Here is a 17275-nt window from a genome sequence, read left to right as displayed (position 1 = left end):
TTTTTGTATGTAGAGTTGTTTGTAGTACCCTTTGTTATTTTTAAAAAAAAAATTTTAATGTTTATTTTTGAGAGACACAGAGAGAGAGAGACAGACAGAGCGTGAGTGGGGGAGGGGAGAGAGAGAGGGAGACAGAATCCGAAACAGGCTCCCAGGCTCTAAGCTGTCAGCACAGAGCCCGATGTGGGGCTCAAACTCGGCAGACCTCGAGATCATGACCTGAGCCAAAGTCGCGCTTAACCGACTGAGCCACCCAGGCACCCCTGTAGTACCCGTTGTTATTATAATGCCTTCTGGGTCCATAGTGATAATCTCTTCTCTCACTCTTGATGTTTTATGTTTTCTCTCCTTTTTTCTTGATAGATTTCTTAATTTATTGGTCTTTCAGAGAACCAGCTTTTGGTTTCATTGATTTTTCTGTTTTTCTGTTTTCAGTTACATGGATGTCTGCTCTTATTTTTATTTGTTCCTTCTGCTTGATTTGGGTTTATTAATAGTTGTTTTTCCAGTTTCTTAAGATGGAAGCTAAGGTTGACTTGAGACCTTTCTTTTGTAATGTAGGTGTTTAATGTTATTTTCTTAGCCCGTTCAGGTGGCTGTAACAAACTATTAGAGATTAGGTGCTGGGACACCTGGGTGGTTCAGTCGGTTGAGCATCCAACTCATGATACTGGGTCAGGTTGTGATCTCGTGGTCTTGGGATTGAGCCCTGCTCTGAGCATGGAGCCCTGCTCTCTCTCCATCTCTCTCTCCCCTTTCTTGCTTGCGCACCCCTCTCGAAATAAATGAACATTTAAAAAATTTAAAAAAAAAAAGATTAGGTGGCTTGTAGACAACAGAAATTTGTTTCCCACAGTTCTATAGGGTGAGAAGTCTAAGATCAAAACTCCAGCAGATTGGTATCTGATGAGAGACTGCTTCCTAGTTCATAGTTCTTGTGTGCTCTCAACATAGCAGAAGGGGTAAGGGAGCTCTCTGGGGTGTGTGTTTTTTTGGGGTTTTTTTTGGTTTTTTTAAGGCAGTAATCACATTCTTGAGACCTCATGACTTAATCACTTCTCTAAGGCCTCACCTCCAAATACAGTCATATTGGGGTTAGGTTTCAACATAAAAATTTGGGGGCTGGGGCACAAACACTTAGTTTATAGCAACTGTAATTCCCCTCTAAGCACTATTTTTAGCTACATAGCACAAATTTTGAAATACTGTATTTTTAGTTTCACTCAGTTGAAAATATTTTCTGATTTCCCTTGAGCCTTTGTCTTTGACCCATGGATTATATAGAAGTGTGTTAAATTTCCAAGTGTTTGGTGATTTTTATGTTATCTTGTTTTGTTTTTTTTAATGTTTATTTTTGAGAGAGACAGACTGCAAGTGGGGGAGGGACAGAGAGAGAGGGAGACAGAATCTGAAGCAGGCTCCAGGCTCTGAGCTGTCATGTCAGCACAGAGCCTGAAGCGGAGCTCGAACCCATGAGCCATAAGATCATGACCTGAGTTGAAGTCGGACGCTTAACCAACTGAGCCACCCAGGTGCCCCTCTGTTATCTTGTTTAATCATTTCTAGTTTCATTCCATTATGGTCAGAGAACACAGTTTATATGATTTCAGATCTTTTAAATTTGTTAAGATGTTTTTGATCCAGGAGATACTATTTTGCTGGTGAATATTTCATGTGTGCTTCAAAAGAATGTCTATTTTGCTTTGTTGGGTGGAGTATTGTATAAATGTCAGATCCAGTTGGTTGGTGATGTTTAATTCCTCTATGTCTTTATTATTTGCTTGTTTCTTTGGTCTACTAGTTCTGTCTGTTACTGAAAAAGAAGTGTTGAAGTCTCCAACTACAGCTTTGGGTTTGTCTGTTTCTTCTTCCGGTTCTGTCAGTGTTTGGTCCATGTATTCTGAAGCTCAGTTGTTAGGTGCATACATATTTGAGATTATGTCTTCTAGGTGAATCACCCATTTGTTACTGTGTAATGTCCCCCCCTTTTCCTGGTAATTTTCTTTATTCTGAAGTCTACTTTGTCTGATATTAATACAGCCACTCTTCCTTTCTTTGATTACTGTTTGCATGATATATCTTTTTCCAGCCTTTTACTTTCAACCTAACTATGTCTTTGTATTTGGAGTTTCTTGGAGATGGCATATAGTTGGGCCATTTTCCCCCCAACCTGATAATCTCTGTCTTCTAACTGGTACGTTTAGACTATGCAAATTTAATGTAATTATTTATGTATTTGAATTTAAACTATTTTATTTGTTTTCTATTTGTTCTCTTATTTGAGGGACTTGGGAGTCCGTTACAGTGCTAAACTTATTAGTTATTTGTGACTAAATTCTTTTAAAAGTGTATTTGTCCTGACAATAAAAGAAATATAAAACATAGAAAATAGAAAAAATATGAAGAACAAAGCAAAACATTTACTGTTCTATATGAACACTGTTAATGTATGTGTCCAAATATTAAAAACAAAAATTTTTATTTTTCAAATTTGACCTTGTGTTACATATAGTTGTATAATCTACTTTTTTCCTACTCACTAATATTTTAGGATCTTTTCCCCTGTTATTAAATACTTTCAGAAACTTAGTAGTTGAATACCATTCCATTGGATTACTATAACCAAAATATTATAGATAATTTTTTTATTGGGGTAAAATTTTTTTTTAATATTTATTTATTTTTGAGAGAGACAGAGACAGAATGCGAGTGGGTTGGGGCAGAGAGAGAGGGAGACACAGAATCTGAAGCAGGCTCCAGGCTCCAAGCTGTCAACACAGAGCCCGACACGGGGCTCAAACTCATGAGCTGTGTGAGATCATGACCTGAGCCGAAGTCAGACGCTCAACCGACTGAGCCACCCAGGTGCCCCATTATTGGGGTAAAATTTTAAAGTGTACAATTATGTGGCGTTTAGTACATTCACAGTATTGTGCAATCGTCATCTATTTAATTCCAACACATTTTTATCACCCCAAAAGGAAACCCCATACCCATTACAGTTATTCCCTATTGTTGTAGCCTCTGGCAACCACTAATGTGCTTTCTGTCTCTATGGATTGGTCATTAATTCTTAGAGATCGGGCAAAGTGTATAAATAGTGATCAACTAATAAATGTATTAGACAGCCATCTGAAAAATAGAATCTGGGCTGCTTGCTAAGAATGAACAAATAATAACTTACTTGGCTCACAAATTCATTTTTTTTTTTTTTTAAGTAAAATAGGGCAATAGAGTAGTAGGATGAGCTCTGAAGTCATACCATCTGTAGTTCAATAGTAATTAGCAATGTGACCTTTAGGAAATTATTTAATCTTTTAGTGACTCTAGTTTTTTAATCTACAAGGAAAGCATTACCCTACATCATAGTGTTTTGAGGGGATTAGAAGAGTTAATGCACATAAAAACTTGTAGAACAGCATGTCATGATAAGCTCTGATTAAATGTTAGATGCTATTATTTTAGCATTTTTATTATTAAAAGATGAGACTATATTGTGAAACCTTGTGTAGTAATCATTCCTCAGCTGTTAACCTGTTGTGTATTAACTTCTTAGTAAAGTTTCCGTAAAGCTTTTGTCACCTCATATATCCCAATGATCTGGGTTTTTTAGAGTCCTAGTGGGATCTTGAGGGTAGAGTCAAATATTCTAAGTCCTAAAACCAGAAAGGTGTTGAACATTTGTGTGGAGTACCCAAGGCAAAAGAACATTCAGCTTAATGTGAAGAAAGTCCTAAAATCTATAATCTAAGCTTCCACCTTACGAAACTAGAAAATGAAAAGGAAATTAAATCCAAAGTAAGCAGAAGAAGAGAAATAATAAAAATTAGAGCAAGAATCAATGAAATTGCAAACAAAATCAATAGAGAAAATCAGCAAAACCAAAAGCTGGTTCTTAGAAAAGATCAGTTAAATCAGTAAGCCTCTAGACAGGCTAACTAAGAACAAAAGGGAGAAGACCCAATTTACTCAAATAAGAAATGAAAGAAGGGACATTACTACAGATCCCATGGACACTGACAGAATAGTAAAGGCATATTATGAGCAACTCTGTGCCTAGATATAATGGACCAGTTCCTTGAAAGATACAGTCTGCCAAAGCTTACACAGGAAGAAATAGGAAACGTGAATAGGCCTTTATCTATTAAAGAAATTAAATCAGTAACCTTACAAAACAGAAAACACCAGGCTCAGGTGAGTTTACTGATTAATTCTACTAAACACTTATGAAAGAAATTATACTACTTCTCTAGAATCTCTTCCAGAAGATAGAAGCAGTCTCATTCTATGAGACTAACATTATTCTTTTTTTTTTAATTTTTTTTTTTAACGTTTATTTATTTTTGGGACAGAGAGAGACAGAGCATGAACGGGGGAGGGGCAGAGAGAGAGGGAGACACAGAACTGGAAGCAGGCTCCAGGCTCTGAGCCATCAGCCCAGAGCCCGACGCGGGGCTCGAACTCACGGACCGCGAGATCGTGACCTTGAGCTGAAGTCGGACGCTTAACTGACTGAGCCACCCAGGCGCCCCAAGACTAACATTATTCTAATACCAAAACCAAAGCTATTACGAGAAGAGAAAACCACAGACCATTAATTATCTCTCATGAACATAGATGCTAATATTCTTAACAAAATAATAGCAAACTCAATCCAAATATATAAGAATAATTATACATACCATCGCCAAGAGGACTTTATACCAGATATACAAGACTGGTTCGCCATTTAAAAATCATTTGGGGCACCTGGGTAGCTCAGTCGGTTGAGCATCTGACTTCTGCTCAAGTCATGATCACACAGTTCATGTGTTCAAGCCCCACATTGGGCTCTGTGCTGACAGCTCGAAGCCTGGAGCCTGCTTCGGATTCTGTGTCTCCCTCTCTCTCTGCCCCTCCCCTGTTCGCACTCTGTCTCCCTTTCAAGAATAAATAAACATTAAAAAAATTTTCTTTTCTTTTTTTTTTTTTTCAATATATGAAGTTTATTGTCAAATTGGTTTCCATACAACACCCAGTGCTCATCCCAAAAGGTGCCCTCCTCAATACCCATCACCCACGCTCCCCTCCCTCCCACTCCCCATCAGTCCTCAGTTTGTTCTCAGTTTTTAAGAGTCTCTTATGCTTTGGCTCTCTTCCACTCTAACCTCTTTTTTTTTTTTTTCCTTCCCCTCCCCCATAGGTTTCTGTTAAGTTTCTCAGGATCCACATAAGAGTGAAACCATATGGTATCTGTCTTTCTCTGTATGGCTTATTTCACTTAGCATAACACTCTCCAGTTCCATCCATGTTGCTACAAAGGGCCATATTTCATTCATTCTCATTGCCACGTAGTACTCCATTGTGTATACAAACCACAATTTAAAAAAAAAAAATTTTTTTTTAAATCAGTAAATGAAATCCATTACCTCAGTAGGCTAAGATGAAAAATCACATGTTCTTATCAATAGATGCAGGGAAACCATTTGTCAAAATTCATGATTAAGCTGAGGAGAACTAGGAATAGAGGGGGATTTACTTGATAAAGAGCATGTACAAAAATCCTTCAGCTAACATTATAATGGTGAGAAATTAGAAACGTCTCCTCTAAGATCAGAAATAGGCAAGAAAAAGACCACTGCTTTTCAGCATCATACTGGAAGTTCTAGGTAACACAGTAAGGCAATTAAAGGAAATAAGGTATATAGATTGGGAAGAAAGAGATGAAACTGTACTTTTTTGCAGATGACATGATGATGTAGATAATCTGAAAAAAAAAAAAAGTGACAAAAACTCCTGGAACTAATAAGCAGTGATAACAAGGTTGTAAGATACAAAGTTAATATGTAAAAGTCAATGACTGTCCTATATACTAGCAGTGAATAGCTTGATTGTGAAATTAAAGGAGCACCTAGACGCTCAGTTGGTTGAGCGTCTTGACTTCAACTCAGGTCATGATCTGTCTCACAGTTTGGTTTGTGAGTTCTGCCCCTGCTTTGGAGCCCACTTTGGATCCTCTGCCTCCCTCTCTTTCTGCCCCTTCCCTGCTCGCTTGGTGTCTCTCTCTCTCTCTCTCTCTCTCAAAAATAAAAACATTAAAAAAAATTGAAAACACATTACTGTTTATGTTAGCATCCTCCCAAAATGAAATACCTAAGTATAAATCTATCACAGTATGAACAAGATTAATATGAGGAAAACAGCACAGCCTTGATAAAATAAATTGAAGAACTAAGTAGAGAGGTTTTCTATGTTCACGGATAGGAAGACAATATCGTCAAAATGTAATTTCTTCCCAGCTGATCTGTAGATTCAACACATTCCCGATTAGAGTTCCGGCAAGTTTTTGTGTGGATATCAACCAATTAATTCTAAATTTTATACGAAGATGCAAAAGACCCAGAATAGCCACTTCATATGGGAGAAAGACAAAGCTGGACAAATGACACTCCCTGACTTTAAGACTTAGTATATAAAGCTACAGTAATTAAGACCATGTGGTATTGGTGAAAGAAAAAACAGATCAATAGAACAGAATAGAGAGTCTGGAAAAGGACACAAATACAGTCGGCTGATCTTTGACAAAGAAGCAAAGACAATACACTGGAGAAAAGATAGTCTTTCCAACAGATGGTACTGGATCAGCTAGATACCTAAATGCAAAGAAATGAATCCAGACACAGACCTTACATTCTTTGAAAAAGTTAACTCACAATGAATCATAAACCTAAATGTAAAATAGACATAGCACCAAAGAAGATATACAGATAGATGAAAAGATGTTCATTATCATGTCATTAGAGAATTGCAAGTTAAATTAAAACAGGTTACCACTATCCACCTATTAGAATGCCCCAAATCCACAACATTGACACCACCAAGTGCTGGAGAGGATGTGGGGCCACAGGAACTCTCATTTATTGTGGGTGGGAATGCAAAATCGTACAGTCACTTCAGACAGTTTGGCAGTATCTCACAAAACTAAATACTTTTGCTGTGTTTATAATTGTTTTATTCATAATTGCAAAAACAGGGAAGCAACCAAGATGTATAGCAGTAGGTAAATGGGCACATAAACTATGATACATCAAGATAATGGAATAATTCCCAGCACTAAAAAGAAATGAGCATTCAATCCATGAAAAGGCATGGAAGAACCTTAAGTGCATGTATCTAAGTGAAAGAAGCCGATCTGAGAAAGCTACATTCTGTATGATTCTTATGTGACATTCTGGAGAAGGCAAAACTGGAGACAGTAAAAAGATCAGTGATTGTCAGGGGTTGGGGGCAGGAGGAATGAATAAGGCAGAACACAGGATTTTTAGGGCAGTGAAATTATTTTGTATGATACCAGAGTGGTGGATACACATCATTCATTTATCAGAACCCATAGAAGGGTGCCTGGGTGGCTCAGTCAGTTAAGCATCCGACTTCGGCTCAGATCATGATCTCACAGTTGAGTTCCAGCCCCAAGTCAGGCTCTGCTGACAGCTTCGAGCCTGGAGCCTGCTTCATACTGTGTCTTCCTCTCTCTCTGCCCCTTACCCACTTGCACTCTGTCTCTCTCTCAAAAATAAACAAACATTAAAAAACAAACAAACATAGAATGTACAACACCCAAGAGTGAACCCAATATAAACTATGGATTTGGGTCATAATGATGTGTCTGTGTGGGTTCATTGATTATAACAAATATATCACTTTGGTGTGGGATGTTGATAGTGGAGGAGGTTGTACATGTGTGGAGGCAGAATATACATGTATCTTCTCAGTTTTGCTGGGAACCTAAAAACTCCTCTAGAGATAAAGTCTTAAAAGATAAAAAAGTCTACTAAAAATGCTTCTCTTCAATTATAAACATTAGAAAATAACTTTCTAGGGCAGTACGGGTGGCTCAGTCAGTTGAGCATCTGACTTCAGCTCGGGTCATTATCTCATGGTTTGTGGGTTTGAGCCCCACGTCAGCTCTGTGCTGACAGCTCAGAGCCTGGATCCTGCGTCAGATTCTGTGTCTCCCTCCCTCTGCCCCTCCCCCATTCACACTCTGTCTCTCTTTCTCTCTCTCTCAAAAATAAACATTATTTTAAAAACAAGAAAAGAAAATAACTTTTTAGGCCAAGTGGTCTAGAAGGGCTTTCCCCAATCTGCAATATTTTAACTAAATAGATTCAGATTGGTAACAAGGGAGAAGGTACTGCATTTTCAGACTGCAATAAATAACAAACTCTGGTGGAGTGTGACTTGTGCAAGTGGCATGAGTGAGGGTGCTGTGTGGGAAGAACTGGGAGATGGATTGGAGGTCATAGTGCTCTGAGGAATGTTTACACCACTAGTCACCGGGAAGAGAGATGGGTAGCAGACTCTCATAGTCCAGACTAAGAGGCCTGTGAGGGGCATCTGTGTATTCCGTGCACCTCAGATGTGAGGGAGTGGTGAGATTGACTTTCTCTGGTAGGATTGAGAAGTTGAGATGGCCATGAGTGAGCCCTGTGATCCTGTGTGTGTGGATGTTGCTAGACCCACTTCAGTTTAGGATGAGTACTCATTCATTTCTGCAAAGCTCTGTGCCAGATTCGAGCCAGGCAGATAATTTGGTCTAGTAAGAGCCTGCAGTGGAAATGGAGAGGAAAGGGTACTTGTGCAAGTTGTGTAAGACCAAAGAAATGAAGAAAAGGAAAAATGGGTTAGGGGGAGAATGAAGAAACATTTAGGAGGTTCTGCTTTGTCACTGCCTTTGACTCTGACTTCTCAGTGAATGTGATGTCTGTAATGTAATTCTTTTTGGAGAGAATGTTGAGGGGGAGGGTGTTGTTTTGCTAGTTCTTGCATTGGTCTGGCTTGGATGGTGATGTTGACTTGCAGCAGTTTCTCTGAAGCCAGAAAACAAAGCCTGTCCTCTTTTAGGAGGAGGGGGAAGGGACAGCAGAGTTAATGTAGTGCATTACCAGATCTCTAGGACAGAAAAGCTTTCACCAGGAGTAACTAATTACCATCCGAAATGCTCTTTTATACTTTCTGGCCATAATTATGTTGAAGACAAGGCTTAAATTTCTAAAAAAGGCAAATGGGACCCCTGTCTTGTTGATATGCTTTTAAGTATTCAAAACATACATAGTAGCTTTGTAGAAAGGTAGCACAGTCCTAAATTAAACTTCACCTTAGAAGTATGTGTACCGAGAGGAGCAGTCTTTTTTATTTTTAATTTTAAGATGTGTAAGTTTGAGTTCGGTAAATCAGTTGATAGTCTAAAATTTTTCTTTCTGGTTGTTGAACTAAATTCTTGGAGGTACTTCTGCTCAAATATTCTATTTTAACTTCTCCTTTGATGAAAATACTGTTGATACCAGCAAATACCAAGTGTGTCCCAAACAAACTGGTTGAGAAATTCAGCAGTAGTAGTGGAAAAAAACCAAACAAAACAAAAAAAACAGCCATCTTTCTACCTGTTTGCATATAGAATGGGTAATATTTAAATATTAAGTCCTTCTATCCAAGTTTTTCTTTATGTGGGCTCTATGCCCAGCATGAACCCAGTGCAGGGCTTGAACTTACGACCCTGAGATCAAGACCTGAGCTGGGATCAAGAGTCAGATGCTTAACCGATTGAGCCACCCAGTCACCCCTCCAATGTTTTATTTAAGTGCTTTTCGACATAACTGCCAAAATGATTGTGAAGATGTCAGTTTAATCTGTATATTATGCCATTTGCAAAAGTTTGGCTATTAATGTGCTCATAGCTATAGTTTGAATTCTCTGCAGTATTTTTAAACATAATTGTACTTTAAAATTTACTATTTATTTATTTATTTATTAATCTCTACATCCAATGTGGGGCTTGAACTCACAACCGCAGGATCGAGAGTCACATGCTCTACTGACTGGGCCAGCCAGGCACCCCTACTTTAAAATTGAAATTAGGGGTACCTGGGTGGCTCAGTCAGTTAAGTGCCCGACTTTTAATTTCAGCTTGGGTCAATGATCTCATGGTTTGTGGGATCGAACCCCACATCGGGCTCTGTGCTGGCAGCTCAGAGACTGCCTGGGATTTTCTCTGCCCCTCCCCTGGGCTTTTTGCATGCTCTCAAGATAAATAAGCATTTTAAAAATAATAATAAAATTTAAATATTTTAAGTTGCTTCAATGTACTTGCAACCTACATTAATTTTCTGTAGTTGTGCTGTTACCCACTCAGATTATGCTTTATAAGTAGGCTATAGAAATGTAAATAGTGAGGATGTTAATATTTACATATTTTCTGTCAGAAATAGTTGTCTCCATAAGTATTATCTGTTTCCTGATTGGTGGAACACTCAAAACTGACTAGCGGTGGGAGTGCTGCATGGTGTTATAGATAAGCACTAGATTAGGATTAAAAAGAGCTGACTTCTGTTTCTGTTTTTGATTCTGCCACATAATATATTCATGATTGACCTTGAGCAACTAACTTAAAGTTACTGGGCCTCAGGGTATTTTTTGTTGGTTGGTTGGTTTTAATTGTGGTGAGATACACATAACAAAATTTACCACCTTAACCATGTTTAAGTATACAGTTCAGTGACATTAAGTACTTATTACACAACCATGGTTACCACTTATCTCCAGAATTCTTTTTATCTTGCAAAACTGAAACTCTGTACCCACTAAATAATAACTTCTCATTTCTCTCTCTCTCCAGCCCTTGACGTCACCACTGTTCTGTCTCTACGAATTTGACTCTTCTGGTACCTCATATAAGTGGTATCATACAGTATTACAATATTTGTCTTTTGTGATTGGCTTATTTCACTTAGCATAATGTCCTGATGGTTCATCCAAGTTGTAGCATGTATCAGAATTTCTTTCCTTTTTAAGGTTGAGTAGTAATCAGTTGTATGTATATACCACACTTTTAGGTCTATTCATGCATCACTGGACACTTGGATTGCTTCCACCTTTTGATATTATGAATAATGCTGCTATGAACGTGGATATAGAAATATTTCTTTGAGAGCCTCCTTTTAGTTCTTTTGGGTATACACTTACAAGTGGAATTGCTGGACCATATGGCAGTTGTATTTTTAATTTTTTGAAGAACCGCCATGCTGTTTTCCATAGTGGCTGCACCATTTTGCACTCCCACCAACAGTGCACCAGGGTTTCAGTTTCTCCACGTCCTTGCCAACACTTGTTATTTTATTTTCTGTTTTTTGATAGTAGCCATCCTAATGTGTGTAAGGTGTTATGAGTTTTGATGTGCATTTCCCTAATGATAAGTGGTGTTGAGCGTCTTTTCATGTGCTTGTTGGCTATTCAGTTTATCTTTTAAAGTTATTTTTTAAATCAGGTTTTGGGTTTTTTTTAGGTAGGAGTTCTTTATATATTCTGGGTATTAACCCTTATCAGATACATGATTTGCAGATTCTTTGTGGGTTATCTTTTCACTCTGTTAATTTTGTCTTTTGATGCACAGAAGTTTTTTTTTTTTTTTTTTTTGAGAGAGAGAGAGAGAGACAGAGCACGAGTGGGGGAGGGGCAGAGAGAGGGGGAGACACAGAATCCAAAGCTGGCTCCAGGCTCTGAGCTGCCAGCACAGAGCCCAACGAGATGAGATTGTGACCTAAGCGGAGGTCGGATGCTTAACCAACTGAACCACCCAGGCACCCCTGATGCATGAAAGTTTTAATTTTGATGTAGTCCAGTTTATTTTTTCTTCGGTTGCCTGTGCTTTTTGTGTCATATCCGAGAAATCATTTCCAAATCCAGTGTCATGAAGCTTTCCCTCTATATTTTCCTCTTTTTTTTTTTTTACCCCTCTATATTTTCTTCTAAGAGTTTTATACTTTAAGCTGTTATGTTTAGGTCTTTGATCCATTTTTTTATTTTATTTTTTTAATGTTGATTTATTTTTGAGAGAGAGAGAGAGACAGAGTGCAAGTGGGGAAGGGGCAGAGAGACAGGAAGACAGGGCTGTCAGCCCAAACCCTGACGCGGGGCTCAAACCCATGAACTGTGAGATCATGACCTGAGCCAAAGTCGGACCCTTAACTGACTGAGCCACCCAGGCACCCCAGATCCATTTTTTTAAAGTTGTATTAAGTAATCTCTGTGTCCATGGGGCTCAAATTTACAACCCCAAGATCAAGAGTCACATCCTCCTCTGACCGAGCCAGCTGGGCACTCCGGTCTTTGATCTGTTGTGAGGTAATTCTTGTACCTATGTAGTGTGAAAGTAAGGTTCCATCTTTATTCTTTTGTATATGATATTCAGTTTGAATATGATATGATATGATATTTAACAACGCTTGTTGAAAAGACTGTCCCTTCCCTTTAAAAAATTTTTTTTAACATTTTAATTTTATTTTTGAGAGTGAGAGAGACAGAGTGTGAGCTGGAGAGAGGCAGAGAGAGAGGCAGACACAGAATTCGAAGCAGGCTCCAGGCTCTGAGCTGTCAGCACAGAGCCTGATGCAGGGCTCAAGCCAATGAACTGTGATACCATGACCTGAGTCGAATTCGGACGCCCAACTGACTGAGCCACCCAGGTGCCCTGTCCTTTCCCTTTTGAATGGCCATGCCAGCCTTGTCAGAAATCATTTGGCCATATATGGGAGGGTTTGCTTCTGAACTCTCTCTCTTTTCTTCTGTTGATCTGTACATCTTTCTACCAGTACCACACTATTTTGATTACTGTAGTATTTTCGTAAGTTTTAAAATCAGGAAGTGTGAGACTTCCAATGTCATTCTTTTTCTTTTTTTAAAAAAAAAATTTTTTTTTTTAACGTTTATTTATTTTTGAGACAGAGAGAGACAGAGCATGAACAGGGGAGGGGCAGAGAGAGAGGGAGACACAGAATCTGAAGCAGGCTCCAGGCTCTGAGCTGTCAGCACAGAGCCTGACGCGGGGCTCGAACTCACAGACCGCGAGATCGTGACCTGAGCCGAAGTCGGCCGCTTAACCGACTGAGCCACCCAGACGCCCCAATGTCATTCTTTTTCAAAATTGTTTTGGTTTTTGAAAATTGTTATGTTTTTAGTGATGCCGAGAGCGATGAAAGGGTTCAAGTAGTGACTGCCTGATCCCTCCATTGCGGAGGTCCTCCTTCTCAAGCAACCTTTAGCCAAATGGCTTTCATTCATTGATGATTATTGCCTAAGTCATTTCATCAGGGGTTACAAAGTGATTATTTCTTCCACCCACATTATTAGCTGGAGTAGTTCTGGGATAAAAAGAAAAGTTTTCTTCATCAACAGTGATATCTTGCAGTTCAGTTTTACAGTCAGGCTAGACTCAGTGCTTGATTCTTTACCTTTACTTGCCAATTTTTAGAGGAAAGAGTTGGTGCTCTAGTTGCTTTCAGTGAAACTAATGAATGAGGAGGAAAAGTTAAAGGTTAGTATAATACCCTTTTTATAGGTATCATAAACTCTTAGATTTTATATATGAAACCTATTTTAGTTCATTGCAGTTAGGGATCCAGGAATCTGTTTTTTTCACACATAGCCCTCATGTTCTTGATGTAGGTGGTCTGCAGAGCAGTCTGCTATAAAGTAATATGCTTGATTGAAAACTGGCTACTATTTTCTGGTGTTGTCTTCCATACCACAGGTGGTGTTCACTGACAAGTTAATGCCCAGTCTTATCAAAGTAGTTGATTTTTAAGTTACAACATTAAATGTTAACTTGCCCAAGTAAGGAGGCCTTTTCTGCTTTTTGTTTACCGTCATTGTCATAGTCCTCTAACTAGACATAGCCAGTCATCAGACATTACTCTTAACATTGACTAACTTCCAACATGGCAACACCGTAAACATATTTTGTTTGTTTTTTTAATGCTACTTAAGTGGTGCTACTTAAATTGTGCATAGATAATTTGCTATTTATTGTGCACCTATCCTATGCCAATCACCATCCTACAGAATTGATCTCCAGTCCTTACTGTGTTTCCCTTTGACCTAGGTTGTTTGTTTTTGTTTTCTTTTTGTTGTTGTTGTTTGGCTGTTTTTTTTTTTTTTTTCTTCATTATCTAAGACATTTCTACTATTTCTAAGTCACAATTTAGGAATATTTAGAGAAGTTTCCCATTACTGCCTCCTTCAGCCAGTCCCTTCCTCCCCCTAAGATACTCATTTTTATTTATTTATGGTTTATCTGTTCAGTGTTGTTTGTTTTGCAAATACTAGCCAACACATAGAAATTTGACCCTTTTCTTACACAAAAGTATCATAACTAAAGATACTGATCTGCATCTTACTTTTTTCCCCCCACTTAATAATATATTCCAGAGATCACTCTAGAAATCCTCATTTCTTTTTATGACTGTGGAGTATCCCCTCTGGTAGAATGTCATCATTTTTACAGCCAGTCACTATTGATGGACATTCAAGTTTTTAAAAAATTCTTGCTGTTACATATAATGCTATTATTTTCCTCCTCCAGTTTCTTCCCCATTTCACTGCTCTCCTTCATAGAAAAATTCCTTGGAAAATTTTGTATCAGTAATGGCTGTCTCCACCTCCTGATTTCTAGACTCTTGAATTCTTTCCATCAGGCTTCTGTCCACACCACTTCACTGAAACTCCTTTTTCCAAAACACCAGTGACCTGCATGATGCTATATTCCCTGCTTTGTTCTCACTTCGCAACTTACTTGAATTATTAGTTGCACTGGACCCAATTGATGACTCTGTCCTCCTTGAAACATTTGTGACTAGGCTTCTACTTCTGTGTTTTCTTTGTTCTTTTTTTATTTTTTGTTTTTTTAATAAGATAAGAAAGTAAGAATAATAGGAAAGCTGTCTTTACAGAGAGGGGACATTTGAAAGCGAACGCCCCTATTCTTTTTTTTTAATGTTTATTTATGTTTGAGAGAGCACAAGTGGTGGGGGGGGCAGAGTGAGAGGCAGACCGAGGATCCGAAGTGGGCTCCAAAGTGGGCTCCGTGCTGACAGCAGCAAGCCCGATGTGGGACTTGAACTCACGAACCGACCACGAGATCATGACCTGATGGATGCTCAGCTGACTGAGCCACCCAGGTGTCCCTGTGTTTTCTTTATTCTTGAGGCTGTTCCTTCTGTCTTTTTTCCCACCGTCTTACCATTGAATGAATGCATTCCTCTTGCCTATAGTGTCAGCTGGTGGCTGGGCCAGCTGAGCCCACTTCAGGGGAGGGCTGTCTGTACCAGAAGGGAAATAGGAAGGGCTGGAGTCTCTGCGTCCATAAGTTGAAGCCAAGAGGGGGAAGAGATGAAGGCTTCTGGTTTCAAAGGTCACCTGAAACAAGCCTGTAGTCTGACACAACCAGATTTATTGATGCTAATATGGTGAGGGCAGGCATTTCAGGAGAACTCTGGAATGCCACACAACAAGAGGGAGGAGGGAAGCAGCCTTTGTAAGGTTTGGGTTCTTGCTGAAGGATTCTGAGAAAGCTCTAAGGGAAATGGGGATCAATTTGGGATTGGCAGCTATTTCTGAGGCAGGATTAGAAGGGGGGATTAATTAGGGTTTGAATGCTATCTTGAGGCAGGGGCAGTTTAACATTTGGGTATCCTCAGTAATAGATGCTATAACAGAATGGGTCTGGGGGCATCATTGGTAAGAAAGCAATAGGCACTCGGGGGTTGTTAACGTTATTTTATAGGGGCTGCCTGACCTTGGGAGAAATAATGTTTCCTGTTAACTTTGCACCTGCCTCTATCTATAAGTAAGTGTACTTCAAGCCCAGTTCATGGTAGGGCTATTTTTTTTTCATTTTTCATTCTGAGCTGATTTCCATCTTTTATCTCAGATATATTTTTACTCTTTCAGTTCCATGGCACTGATTTACTGGATTTGGGAAGTACAGATTTTTGTTTCCTATGACTGAAGCAAGTAGTTAAGTAATTAAATGATCACTGTAGTCTCCCACCCCACCCCCAAATTAAGGTGAGAGCTCATAATTGGTAAATAGGGCATGATTTGGGAAAATTGTGAAGTAGGAATAGTTTCTTTGTTGCTGTTTCAGCTTTTCTTTCCAAGCCCCTCTCCCTGTTATACAGGGCCCCAGGAACCCTTCTCATCTCATCTCATCTCATCTCATCCAGGCTTTTGCTGCTCTTTCTTAGGCCCTTTCCTCTCCCCTTTTTGAACTTGTGCCTATTGGTTGATTTGATAATGATGTTGATTTGATAATGACCTTAATATATTAAGGTAGTTTAATATATTCCTTGGAGGGGCATTTGCATTTTAAAAGGAAATTCCTAAGAATAATACCGAAACCAAGGTACAAGGTTCTAATGCTTTTGTGGCAAGATGGGGTGGGGAATGAGGATGGGTAGGGAACAGGGTTTGAGTAGAGGCTATCCTTCAGCAGTCACTCTGAGCAGCTGATGAACTGGAGCCTGGTCAGCCTTCTTCCCCCTTAGATGCTGCGATAGGTGGTGTGTTGGTAAACATAGCAAAAGTATATGGGCACGTGTCATGGGAACAAGGCTCTGTGTGGAGTAAATAAGGTGGAGATGTAGATCGGAAGTTGAGACTGGGAAGTTGAGACAAGGACAACTGGAAGTGCCTCTTTTTCACAGTGGTACACAAACACTTGGTAGTTCCTAGAGACAGACACAAGTATGTTGAGACTTGCTCATAACACTGACCTTTGAATTGCTTACTGTCTAGCAATGTTTCGGTCCATAGACTACCAGTGCTCAAACTCTCTCCTTTCAAGCCTCTGTCATGGAAGCTGGGCAGTACATATCCAGCCCTCCTACAGAGATGAAATGTGAACCCATAGCTTTAGCCTAGCAGTTTGATTAGAGCCTCTTTACTTCTCCAGATCCAAGTTGTTTCTTAATCCTCAGGGGAAATGTGATGTTCCTCTTGCACTTTAAGGTGCATTGAGCTTTAGGATTTGAATTCACGACGTCCAAACCTAGATATGACCTCCATGGTAGTCTTCGATGTACACACTGACTAAAGCCAGGCCGTGTCTCCTGGTGTTGTGGCATTCTTGTTTCACGACTCTTGGGGACAAGTCTAAGGCATTTGCTCTAGGTGTCAGAAGCCTACAAGATTTCAGTCCTAGACACAGTTTGAACCCTTTTGAGGTGTCTTTGTAAACTTAATATGTAAAAGTTGTGCTTTGTCAAGTCTCCTGGCCTTTTCCCTGGGGATGTCCAGACCAAGTGGGACATATTGATATGGCAGGTTATTGCTTTCTGTAAGTGACTTCTGTCACAGAAGCAAGCTCTGGATGTCGTTGGGCAGCTTCAGCCCAATATGCACATCCAGATGATGGCTTATTTGTATAGTTGTTGCTGTTCCCTCTGTTCGAAGACTGTTAACT

The 17275-nt window shown here is 39.3% G+C and overlaps 1 protein-coding gene across 2 annotated transcripts in view; it reads left to right on the top strand.

Annotated features, from left to right (window-relative positions):
- ILRUN (inflammation and lipid regulator with UBA-like and NBR1-like domains) overlaps positions 1–17275 on the top strand; it is a 95692-nt gene that overhangs the window by 53655 nt on the left and 24762 nt on the right. The gene's annotated exons all lie outside the window — the stretch shown is intronic.

This window comes from Panthera onca, chromosome B2 (assembly GCF_046562875.1).
Source record: "Panthera onca isolate mPanOnc1 chromosome B2, mPanOnc1 haplotype 2, whole genome shotgun sequence".
Classification (NCBI taxonomy): domain Eukaryota; kingdom Metazoa; phylum Chordata; class Mammalia; order Carnivora; family Felidae; genus Panthera; species Panthera onca.
The sequence above is the reverse complement of the archived record's forward strand: the minus strand, read 5'-3'. Positions and strand labels throughout refer to the sequence as shown.